Genomic DNA, 13,299 nt, shown 5'->3' on the forward strand with positions numbered 1-13,299 from the left:
ACTAGGCATACAATTCTGAGAATTATTTCAGAGAGAAAATCATGTATTCTGCCATTTAAATCAGTTGGTTTTCAATCGAGATGTGTTTTATGAACTGCATAAACTGGCCATAATTGAAAACATATTTCTGCTCTGTTCCAAATACCAAATGAGAAACAGACACAGACGTGTCCGTACGATACAATGTGTAGGCGTTGTCAAGAAGAGCCTATTGAGAGGATGAAATGTTTCATATTCGTAAGTCTGCACACATAGAACACTTTTGGCAATAATTAATTGGCAGGAAATTACATTTAAATAAACAGTAACTTTTGAAAACCAAAAAAACCCCATAGAAAAGTAAGTACAAATAAAGACAAAAGAGCATTCAGTGTTAAAGGAGAACTATGGGGTCAGTGTTTTTCCTCATAGTTCTCCTAAGGGTAACGGGAGGACACAAACTAGCGTCCTCCCGTCACCCAAAGCTCAGTACACCACGTGCTACAGCTCGCGGTATACTGAGGCGCCGCAGCCGGAACGGATCCCAACAATTCTGTCTGGATCCAGATCCACCCAGCTGTGTGAGTGACAGCTGGCTCTGCCTATCTAGAGGCAGAGCCAGCTGTACCCGCCCCCTCCCCTGTCCGTTCCGCCAGTCAGCACTGGAGGATCGGAGCGGGGGGGGGATGGAATCCAGTCCCTCCCCTGTCACGTCACGGCTCTCTGCAGTGACAGGATCGAGAAGTGAGCGAGCGCCGGTATGTGTTCGCTCACTTCCCGATCTACTGAGCCGACCTGTGACAGTTTATTTGTCACAGGTCGGCTAGAACTATGAGGATGAGTGAAAATCACTCACCTCATAGTTCTCCTTTAAGTCCATGGATAAATAACATTTTATTGAATCCACAAATAGTTGTACAAATATGTTTCCATGTCTGTGGATGTGAGTTCATATGGCACTTGTTTATAAGAAAATTAGAAAAATAAATGGATAAATTGGATTGAATTTCCAGTTTGCAATTGATGATAAAATGTACTGAAATTAAAATTAAAAGTTGATGATAAAAAATTTGCTTAAAGCTGAACTCTTGGGAAATTACAGAGGAACTTTACCCATATCATTGAAATGACAACAAATACACTTTTAGAAATGTTTAGTAATGACAATCTACAAACACATACTTCTAGATAATTGCCGCCTTTGTATTCTTTACATACCTTATTTTTCTTTTCTTCCCCAATCTTCTTACAGTGGCCATTTTTACTAAGAGTAGATTAATATATCTCCTTTTACTTCCTGGAACTCTGGCACATGTGACAAGGACATGAGATCATGCACATCATTTCAGGGGAGAAAAATGCCGTTCCCTGAGATCTCATGAGATTACATATGAGATTTCCTAGCAGTGCACTGCTGATGTAACCTTCCCAGGATGCATTGCTTGGGCACAGATTACATCGCTAATGCCAAGAGGACCAGGAAGTGGGAAAACCATAATTGTAAGTAAATGCAAAATATGTATGTTTAACTAATGAATGTAAAATGATTTCATATCAGTATGCAGAGCTGAATGCTAATGTTATGATTAGTGAAAGGGGGTAAAGGTCCACTTTAAAAGTTTTCACTTTCAGTGGGGCTGCACTACAACGGGTTAAACGCTTGTTTATGCCTAGGGGTCAGGAAAATGCTGTTTTACTTACCTGATCCTAGACAGGTCCCTGCTACCTCTTTCTTCCCTCAACTCTGGCGGTCTAAAGACCACTGATGTCATCAAGTACAATGCAGACTCCATGGCCCTGCATTGTAGTTGAGGATGCTGAAGCACAGTCCACAGCCAGAGCAGAGAAGAAGAAGAGGAGGGTGCTCACTGCCGGGTGAGTAGGCATCAGGTAGGTAAAAAGGTAAGACAGCTTGTCTCCTAGGCATAAACAAGCAGTTAACCCTTGTAGTGCAGCCCCACTGGAAGGGAAAACTTGTAATTTCCCTGAGGTTGGGCTTTAAAGCGTGTACTCATACTGTGTTACCTCACCGCTCATAGACGTGAAGAGCACCTGTGCAAGCTCCCAGTCACTCTGTTCAGAACGTATTCAAGCTAAAGCTCCTTGCACCTATGTGACATTGCTGCTGCTGGTGGAGTCAAGCCATTCAGGAACCCAGCACTGCATTGTGAGAGGAAGAAGTGTGAGTCACATGCTTCCCATTATTGGAAATAAACAAATGAAGGGAAGATGAACATATGCACGGGCAATTCAATGAACCTGCTGTGTTGTCCTGCACGTAGGATACCTAATTTGGAAAATGATGTCTATATATATTTATACACATAGGTGATTTTTTCCCCCCCAGTAATTACAGTACAGCATAGCCTGACCTGTGCCTCATTTGGACCCAAATCCCTCTGTCTCTCCTTACTTCGCAGTTGTTCCTCTTTTTGTGGTCTATTGTTTAGACCATGAATAGAATGTACTCTTTAAATAACAGCAAATCTTTGACACTAGACATCAATAATTAATATGTATCTAAATGGACAAAAATCCACAGAAGGCAAAGGAGATCTATTCACTTTGGTTGGGCAAATGATGGAATCTAAATATTCAGTCATTAGATATTATAACTGTGCAGGTTTACATATAAACATTTTTTATATATCCCACTTTTTTAGCTTTACATACTTTGTCCATGTCTGACACTTCAGCTGGATCGTCAGCAGCATGTTTTTGCCTGTCAACTGTCTTGTTCTCACACTCTGCACACTTAAAAGATGAGACTCAGTAAAGCTGGCTTTACACTATTAGGTTTCTTTCGATCAGCCTCCACCCGCCGCTATCAGAATACCCAAACAGTGACTCCAGCTGATTGACTGCAGTCATAGTTCAACTGAAAATTTCTGGACCGACTACTTCGACATAAATCAATGGAGTAATCAACTAGCAGGGCCACGCACGGTTAGAATCTCGCCCAATTCACCGCATTCTAGCAATGTATGGTGGCTTAAAGCAACATTACAGTCACAAATGTTGTCCTTCCCCATTCTGCTTAAATGATGCCTCTTGATCCGATCATCTTTTTCCTTCCACTGGTATTCAGCAATCCCTCCAGTGCTGGTGCTGGTCCCTGATCCAGCGCAGACTCCCACGGTGTCTGTCTGACATGCACGCTCACGGCTTTGCGCATTCACCTCCACTGTGTCTCTCCTCTTCTCCCCGCCAAAGATCTCTTAAGGTGCCCATACACTGCTCGATTCTCGTAGGAGAATCGCGGGAAATCCCGCGATTGTACGAGAATCGAGCAGTGTGAACGGAGACGTGCGACCGTTTCTACTGTACGGTCGCACGTCTTCCGTCGAACCAGCATGTTCGAAAACCAGCCGGGAATCGTACGATTCTCGGCTGGTTAGAACGGTGCTCGGAAGACAAATGCTGAACGGGCCGGTGTGCGCACACGCACACTGCCCGTTCAGCATTGCGGTCATCGGAAGCCCGCCCCTCAGGGGGGCGGGCTTGCGATGATCGAGAGTGCGATCTGCCTGTCCAAGATAGGCAGATCGTACGTTTTTTTAATCCCTTTACAACCATCGCAAGACTAAGGTCTTGCGATGGTTGTACAGTGTATGGCCACCTTTACACTGCTTATGCACCCGCCCCATCATCCTGCACGGTTGTTCAAGAAGTTTCAGATCTTCAGACGAGAGCAGCGGAGACAGAGGTAAGTAATTACCTCTTTGGTAACTTTTTTATTTTTTCTAAATGTTTTGGCATATATATATATATACTAAGAAATGGAGAGTTTAATTGTACTTTAAGTAAGATCAGGCAGATGTCAGGCCAGCAACTGTCAGACTTCAGGTGACTTCTGACCTTTAGATTGGCACAGCAATTGGCTGCTCTTACCGAACCTGTTTTTTGTTTTTTTTTGTAAATACCGTTTCCATCCAGTTGTGTTCCTGTCCTTATCTGATACCGGATCAGACAAGATTTGATTTGTATTCTCGTTTTACTACTCAGTGTCTCCATCTGCACCATTGGGAGGTTACAGAATATTTTAAGAAGCAACTATTTAACTGAAATATTTTTATTTATTAAATTTATTCAGACCTGTGGCTTTCACATTCTGAATTTAATATGTTTCCATTGGAGATGCCAAGTTTGAAATGAAGGAGTCTCTGGAGAAATGATAGTGCTGCACCATACTACAGATTCATTTTATACTTGTTTTAAAAAGACAAACACAGCATTATTCAATTAGCATTTTGGGGCACCCCATAATCCAATATTTTTATTAAAGGAGACACTCATATATGAGAATTAAAGGTAGACACAACCTCTAGTATGACAGATTATAATGTGATGACTGCATACTAGCAAAAGTATTCCATTCTGGCTGTACTGTTTGTTACAGTCTCCGAACCTGTGGAGATTCTGTGCTATATGACATTCTCTGGGCTACCCCACTCTATACTCTAAACAGTAAGTGACATTCTCCAGACTGCCCAATTCTGTGTGCTGTACAGTAGGTAACATACATACAAACCACATACACATAAGATAAAAATGAATAGCCAATTAAAAGATAAAATAACAAAACCAGCTTTTGCTGAGATTTTTACCTTCAATCCAGAGATTTCCCCTGCAGTACTTTTTTTTTCTCCCACTAGATGTTCTAAGTCTGATTGCCAGACACATTCAACCCACCTTCTTTGGACCTAAGTCATCTTGGACCCACCCCTGCCTGTAACTGGACAGTGAACGGAGAAGCAGCACAGTGATCACATAATCTCTCTGTCACTCTGCTTTCTCTTCCTATCAGCATGCTTCTTTTTTTTACAGCATGCTTCTTGTCAGCACATGAACTAATTGGCTTCTTCCTCTCACACTCCAGTCCTGTTGTATAGGGACTGCAAAAAGGTGGTATCAGGTCAAATTCAGGTACTTACACTGCTTTCACTTAAAAAATAGGTATAATAATATATTAGCATTTACAGAGCTTCATTATTCTGTGTATTTTATATCTGACTATACAGTTTAACTTTAAAGACATAAGACTTCCTAATTTCACCCCATTCAATAGACATGCACACTTTTGGTAGTATAAATATAAGAGATTAATACCAAGAATGGTCAGTTTAATCCTTAAAAATGATCCCCCTAAAAAAGTCATCTTTACCCATTTCAATGGGTGAAGTAATGTGTGAAGTAATTATACATATTTTCTTGTACATTCCAGTACATCCAGCTTAGTGGGCAATGTTAGGAAATAGAACACCTGCTGATGTCATTGTGGCCCCCAGACTTAAAATGTTTGGTTTAGGGAAGGACCGATATATCGGCCGAAAATGGTACTTTTGGAAAAATGCAGAAATTGCCATTTTCTGGCCGATATAGCGGCGCATCTGTTCTTTCTCTACTCCGTGCTTGACGCTGCTCTGTATCCCAGCGGGGAGGAGAGAAATTCTGCGGCCGAGCGCTGCAGCAGGAGAGCGCTGTGAGCGGCCGGCGTCTCTCCTCCCCGCACCGCTTAGCCTCCTGTCACAGATCGGGAGAGCGGGGACACCTTGCAGTGCTGTCACAGGAGGCTGAGCTCAGCGTGTCAGAGGAGAGCGGGTACAAACACTCAGCGATCAGTGATTTCTGAATGTTTGTAAATAATTGAGGACATAGTATATTTACTATATCCTCAACTATGAATGAATGGGAAGTGATCTACATCACCTCCTGTTCATTCATGATTGTGGTTATAGTAAACATACCATGTGTACAAGTTATGAATGAACAGGAACACTCATAGAGGATTCCTGTTCATTTATAAAAGGGGCTGCAGAAAAAGAGATTGAGGACACAGGGTCCTCAAGGGAAATATCAGGGGTCTGTTTAGACTCCCAATATTTCCCCGAAGTCCCTAAACGTAAAGTAAAAAATAAACATATTTAATATAAATTAATAAATAAAGAAAAATAAAATATAAAAAAATTTAAAAGTTTATAAAAAATAAAAAAATAAACTATTAAAAAAAATGTGAAAAGTTGGAATCAAAAACATTTCCGGTTTCGGCCTGACATTTATTTCCATTTCGGTTTCGAAATTTTCATTTCGGTGCACCTCTAGTTTGGTTGTATTGTCCACCAAAGGGTGTTCCCCAGCGGTTAGCGGTACCTAACAATTAGTCACCACCTAATGTTGGCTGCTGGAAGAGTATTTAGCCCACCTGAGAGTCACACAGAGGCTATTTTACCTGTGTGCTGGTGTATACTGGATCTGTTCCTCTCTGCACTTTTTATCCATTCTGGCTTTATTCCTGACCCGTCATGGTCTCTGTTACATTGTACTCTTGCCTGACCCTGCGCTACCTGATTTCTTTCTCCTCTGTTTCTACATAGTCAGTTAGTTTTCCACTTTTCACTTGTGTTCACTGGGTCCTGTATAGGTTGCAGTTTTTATGTTTTATGTCACTTGTGTTCTTGTGTTTACAATAAATTGTATTTCTTTATTTAGGCTTGAGTCTGATTTCCTCTACATACTTTCCTCATATCTGGTCACACTACCACTGCAGAACACCAGCACGTGGTACCCTGACAGGCTTGCCAGATTTTGAGGATTCACATACATGTGCATACGATATGTATACAGGGGGACAGCCAAACTCTGCAGAGGCCTGCAACAAAAATTTAGACCCAGGCCCCCTCACATTTCATAAAAGAAAACTTTGATGATTCTGGTTGATCTCTTTGGCTGCATATTTTTAATACAATGGGATAGAGAGGAAATTATATTTTAAAAACAGATTTAAAGAGGAGGATCATGACCACACAGCTACTGAGCCTCATGAGCAGTAAAAATATGTTTTTGTAATTACTTTTTGCTGTGTGAATGGGAACACATTATGAACACATAGGGGTTGATTTACTAACCTTATGAACAAGCCACGAACAAGTATACACCTCTGTAGTGTGTTCCCTCCCAGCATGATCTATTGGTGGAATCTAGACACCTTTGTAGTGTGTACACACCCAGCAGGTGTGTTGTGCAAAGCCCTGCATGAATTGCAAGTTGATGTTGTGTAAATTAGCTCTACATTGTGTTGCTTGCATTGATGAATGCAGGAATGTAAATGCATGAGCTAACCATTTTTGTCTAAACGGTGAAGCAGCATTATATATGCATCATGTGCATGATTTTTCCATATATGGCATTAGTGGAAATATGCTTTTAGAGACTTTTTGGTTGATAAATACGTTTTGCTGTGTAAAAATCACACGCACCTAGTGCGTGCGTGTGTTTAGGTTAGTAAATCACCCCCATAGTGTTTTAAAATAGACTTTTAAAGAGGAACTCCAGGATTTAAAAAAAAAAAACCATAACCCTTGCAGTGGAGTTAATCCCGCACTATAAGGGTTAACTGTTCGTTTTGGTCTAGTAGTACAAATAAAGAAAATATACTCAGCCAATCCTCAATCATGCCTGGCTGCTCGACCGATCCCCGCAACCCCCTCTCCCCTGACCTCCAGCCGTCTAATCCCGCTGATGTCATCACATCTAATGCAGGTGAATGAAAGTCAGGAAGCAGGGGGTGTTGTCCCTGCTCGGGGGCCACGGGCACGGCGCAGGGCACGGGTTTCCCCTCAGCTTGGCAGAACTCCTGGTGCTCGGGTTGCGGGTACGCATGCTCGAGTCGCACGGCGGGTGCGCATGCGCGGTACGCAGGCTGCGCGCGCATCCCCGGGGGCACGTGTGTAGCACTCCTGCTCCATTAGGAATCAGGTGTGAGCCTTGCTGGGGGAGGTTCCCTGTACACACCTTCCATCTCTCTCGCCTGCCATTGTTTCCCGAGGAAGGAAGCCTCCTGGTTGCCTCGGTGACCGGGGGGTGGTCCTAACTCCCCTGGCTATAAAAACCTGGCCTGAGCTCTGGCTTATTGCTGAGTTATTCCACCTCATGGTGTGACATACGAAGCTCCCCTCCTATGTGCCTTGTTGCCTGTTTCCTGAACCCTCTGCTGACCTCCCGTGTACCGACCTTGGACCGCCTATCGTTTCTGACCCTCTGCTGCCTGCCTCGACCTCGGATTACCCTCGACTACCTCTTTGGATTGCCCCCTGGTTACCTTGCCTTCGGACCCTTCCGGCTGCTTCCTGCCAGCGGGTTCCCTCTGTGCTGCTCGCCCGCGGACGCACCTGATAATGAACCTGCATTAGACATGGAGATTCAAAGGGACAATCCATAGCCAGAGAGAGGAGGGTGGGAGAGGACTGGCTGGAACGGGACCGAGGATCAGGTGAGTATATCTTCTGTATTCCGGCCCCTAGATCAAAACGAGCACATAACTCTTGCAGTGCGGTGGTAGCCCCAGTACAAAGGTTCATTGTTTGAAAACCTTGACTTTCACTTTAATCTAACACAAACCTATCCCCTGCAGATCCATTCTTACATTGTCCAGCACTCAAAGCATTGGGTCAATAAGTGCCAAGAATTGTGTTGAAGGCCTCCTGTCCTTCACAGAGATCCTTCTAATGCAATATTGTAAAATGATGCATTCTTTAAGGTTTTCACTTTTGGTGACTGAGTGAGAATTTGCAACAGGAAAATTATGTGTGAAATTGTCACCAGAAAATACATTGTTTCAAATGATCTATTATTTCACAGTGACCATAGTCTTGCTCCATCTACTGCATGGTTCATTAATGTGCTTATTCTATGTGCCCAAAATATATGCAATCTTTTCAATTGCAGAAATTGCACATTTTTGTGAATTGGGAATTTCTTATTTCCGACGCACATGCTGCATTCAGCAGGAGCAAGCATTAAAAAATCATATTTTGTCACATTAATACAAATGCTGCAATCTGCACTATTTTATTGTTGCACTTAGGGATGCACAGATACCAGTTCAGATACCAGTGCCATTTTCACGAGAACTACCAGGGTTGCAGCGGTTGCGGCTGGGAACAGGCCCTGGCAATCCACCACTGTCGGAAATCATTAGTCTGTATTGTTTTAGAAAAACTGTCACATGACAATAAACAAAAATGAAAGTTAGCCATCCCACATATATATGTCTCATTAAAACAGTGATGCACAAATCCCAGGAACCAATGCTCCTTAAAAAATGCCAATGCTCCTTAAAAATGACAGCTGCCTCCTAACTTTTGAGTTTTGCTCTAGTCTAGTAGCTGGAAAAGTATCGGTACTTGTACTAAGTATGGTACTTGGTATCTGTGCATCCCTAGTTGCACTGCTGACAGTTTATTGGACCCAATGTATCACTCAGTATATACAACACATCTTTAGCTAGGTTCTCAAGTCAAAAAATTAAACGTACTTTATTTAATACATATAAACCCCACATGACATTTCAACTTCAGTTGCACTTCAATCCTAAATGATCTGTGTATTTTTGGACCAGGATAACATGCAATACTTTAAGACTAGAACTTTTTAAATGTTGATCTTACATGCTTTCTTTATGGAAGGGACACCACGTACTGAGCTGGGCTTCCGTGATTTCGGTTTTTATTGGAGTATCTTTGGAACTGTACCCTGGGAATCTTCATGTTCCAGTTACAACCACAATTCTCAATTAGAATCAGTCATTGTAGAGATGAAAGTTTAACACAACAGATGTGTTGAAAGTTGCACATAAATTAACCGTAACTCCCCAACCACCTCCTAGGGCACTGCGGTGTGTCAGTATCAAGCTGCTGCTTTGACAGCAGGGCCCCATTTTTTCGGCTCACCTTGAAGCATCCACCCATTACTAAAGGTCATGCAAGCTATTAGCATGGTGGGAATTCCACAGTATTTCCCCCCTGATAAAACAGCTACCAATAGGCATTCATAATAATCTACATTTCTAAATCTAAAGCTATAACAGTGCAGCCTTATCTTAATACCGGACTCAGACGTATGCGATGCATTACCGCACATAACTTAACATGCATTATGTTGAGTGTTCACGAGTGTTACAGTAAACAGACAATTCATTTTGATTGGGCTGTCAATGCATCACAATGGACCTTTTAATGGAGCTGCTACTTTTTTTTTCTGTTGCACCACAACACACACATTGTTCACATCTGTGCATTTTGATACCATTCAAAATTGCCAAAATGAATGGCACTACAGTATACAATGATTCACGTTACTGTACGTTGCGGTATTACGCTTTACCACAGCGCAAAGGTGTGAACACGGACTCTGGGATTTTTGTTTTTTTAATTATTAACCTAAATTAAATTACTAGTAAAGCTGATTTTTCATGATTCTTTCAGCACTAGTTGTCACCTTTTGACAGTCAGAGTCTGACAGGCAGAGTGACATTCTCTGTAGGCATTCTTTGTACACCCGGTGCATGCGCCTTTGTGCCCAGGTCCAACGACACCCCTGAATGTCAGACCTTCTCTCTTCACTTATATGCATGAAAGTAACAGCTTCAAAGCATGCTATGATAAAATTATTAAAACCTCTAATGTAACTGGTAGTATGAAATAGTTACCGTTATTCTCTCTGAAAGTACAACATTTGCAGCATTACAGCCTAAGTCTAATGATGATTGCTGATACACATCCTCAGCTTACACTTGACTGAAGCATCAGGCAGGTGAATACTGGCATAGCCTGTGTTCATTTTCAGGGTACACATTACAAAGCACTGCTGACGCTACCTATAACAATTGTGTGTGCCGAGCAGCTACAGTACTCTCACATTGCTTTTGTAACTCATCTACTGGCGCTGAGCAAATCAATAACTTCTATAACTCTATTCAATAACATTAAAGATCCTATAGAGAGCCATTGGGAGTACATCAAATATTTTAAAAATGCATACCGTGAATGAACTCTTGCAAAGAATGCATGAAGATTGATCTGGGAGATCAAGAAGCAACACAGCAATAAAAAGAGAAAAAAAATGTACACAGATATCAGTACTAAACTAAAAGAAGTTTTCCAGAAAGATTTAAAAAGTGTTTGGAGGGTATCACAACAATGAAGTGCATGCCTGTATTATTATTATTACTAAAATATCAATAATGTAAAATGTTAATTTGCTTATAACTTTTTCTGCTGCGATTTCTTGGAACAGAGAATTCTAATTCACTGGAACACTAATTACTGGAACATGATGCCTATCATTTCTGTACAAACGGCTCCCCAGGCTGCAAGTGGATAGTATACAAAAGTTAGCAGGCCCTGTAGTCATATAAAAGAGACATGGTGTGGTCTCATCCATGGTCTACTCACGTTTTATCAGCCTTCTAATCAGTGCAGGAAAAACTCAAATGAACAGCTGTGCAGTTTTAAAAGTGTCACTCAAGGAGTATGTGAAATTCTTCAGCTGAGTGGGGCGTCCTGCATCGCCAGGCTGTTTTCCGTAAAATATGTGAGCGTTACTTCCATCTGCTGTTACTCTTAGCTTTCTCTCGGTCTGAACTTTTTCATTTGCTTTTGCCCAAGCATATTTTTCTAATGTTGTAATTGGCTTTGAGCTCTCTTTACATGTTACGTCACAAAGGAAATCTTGCCTCTAAACAGATGGTTGTACTGTACGTTGACCCCATCTATACTATAAGAATGCATCATAAAGAAAATGTAGCCTCTACTGCTCTAGAGGATCACTGTACAGAAATGTGACTCCTGGAAATGTAAATATAAGAGAAGTGCACCAATCTAGTGCAAGGAAATTCAGATATTTATTTGGAACAAGTACAGCGATGATATACACAGCAAGTATGTCAGTTGGCAGGATGGAAATCGTCCAAAGCAATGCATTTTGAGGGTTAACACCACTCCAAAACCATCTGATCATGTAACGTAGCAGAAGTACAACGAAAATTAGTCGAAAACACAGCATCCAATGAGACAGTTCTTCCAAATCACCACAGATGGAAAAGGTTGACGTGCTTAAGGCAAACCGGGAAGAATCTTCACAAACATGTAAAACAAAAAACCAGACAGCGCCCTCTCCTAGTGTAAAATCGATCTGACATAAAAACTACTCACATAGCGATGAGCAAATCATAGGCAAACAAAATCCCACAATCAAAGTGCTGACGCGTTTCAAAGGAGCCTTCCCCTTACTCAGAGCTATTATGTTACAAAAATAGTGAGAATATATATACACATGTACAAGAGCTACATAGTCCGGAGGGTTTAGCAGCAGTACAGTATATACACCATATAACAGCGTGGATCAATGCTTAGTACACTGTTAATTTCTATACAGTAAGGTCTCTTTCACATGTGCGGCAAAACCAGGCGTTGGAGAAGCGTTTTTTAATGCCTCTCTACCGCCTATTAACGTCCATGTGTGATAAAACAATAGCAACTGCCCAGTACAGTTCACACATGGGCGTCAGCTTTGCGTCGCGGGAAAAAATAGATTGCATGTGACGTTCTGGAGGTATTGCCGCTGGAATAATGCCTCCATAGAAGTCTATTGAACCGCCTTTGAAACACTTGTTCAACGCTCTCTAGAGCGTCAACAAGTCAGTAAACAAGCGTTTCACAGACGGTTTTGCAAAAGTTAAATAGTTTTAAAAAAATGTGCGTGGGTTTCCTCCTAAAAGTCATACCAGGCCCTTTAGATCTGGTAGGAATTTTAAGGGGGAACGTGGGGTCCCCCCTATAATTCCTACCAGACCCTTGATCCGAGGGGCAGTCTATATACTACCAGACCATGTGTAACAATAATTGTTACATCTGTATCATTTCTTCCTTTTTCAGTACGCTTACATCATGACAGCAAATATACATTTTTATAAAAGTATAAATAGCTGTTTATTGTAAAACAATCATTCCAATTTTGAGACCCAAGTCCATCAGGTACCTATGTGGAAGGCTGGTGTTATCGAAGGCAGTCTGTCACATACATTGGGTAGCCCCCCTGGAGCTGCAACAGGCAGCCCTCAAGCAGCAGAAGTGCTACCACGAGTGGCCATAGATGTTGTTGGAACAGTCTATGCAGGCAATAGTGGGGTAAAAAGAAAGATGTACACAGGGGTGTCCCTAGACTATTCATAGCCTGAGGCCAGGGGGGAAGGGGCGTATTGGGCGTTGCTGATGCCAGGAAGGGGGGACTGTGTGCTATTGGTGCAGGGGGTGTTATGAGGGGGAACTACTACTACTACAATAATAATAAACACTTGCAAGGGAGTATAAAAAAAGAATTGTTAAATCAGAACTAAACTCCGAAACAAAAATTGCTAGGAGGTAGGGATTTTTGGGAAAAGAGACATGCACAGTCAGAACAATTAAGATTGGCGGTTGTTCAGGAATGCAAATTAGTACATGTGACAGCTTACTTTGGTGCAGCACATATCTAATAAATTAT

At 41.9% G+C, this 13,299-nt stretch overlaps 1 protein-coding gene and 1 long non-coding RNA gene across 2 annotated transcripts in view; both read right to left on the reverse strand.

Moving 5' to 3' along the window:
* The window catches only part of LOC108791431, a 20,474-nt gene extending 18,206 nt beyond the window's left edge, over positions 1-2,268 (reverse strand). Inside the window, exon 1 of the long non-coding RNA XR_001941503.1 lies at positions 2,258-2,268. This is a non-coding gene — a long non-coding RNA (uncharacterized LOC108791431). The remainder of the gene's footprint in view (positions 1-2,257) is intronic.
* C1QTNF2 (C1q and tumor necrosis factor related protein 2) overlaps positions 1-11,377 on the reverse strand; it is a 21,502-nt gene extending 10,125 nt beyond the window's left edge. Inside the window, exon 1 of the mRNA XM_018561916.1 lies at positions 11,211-11,377. The gene's annotated coding sequence lies outside the window, so the exon portion shown is untranslated. The remainder of the gene's footprint in view (positions 1-11,210) is intronic.
* Positions 11,378-13,299: the final 1,922 nt, after the last annotated feature.

The sequence above is a fragment of the Nanorana parkeri genome, unplaced genomic scaffold (genome assembly GCF_000935625.1).
Source record: "Nanorana parkeri isolate BGI_ZX_2015 unplaced genomic scaffold, ASM93562v1 scaffold550, whole genome shotgun sequence".
Taxonomy (NCBI): Eukaryota; Metazoa; Chordata; class Amphibia; order Anura; family Dicroglossidae; genus Nanorana; species Nanorana parkeri.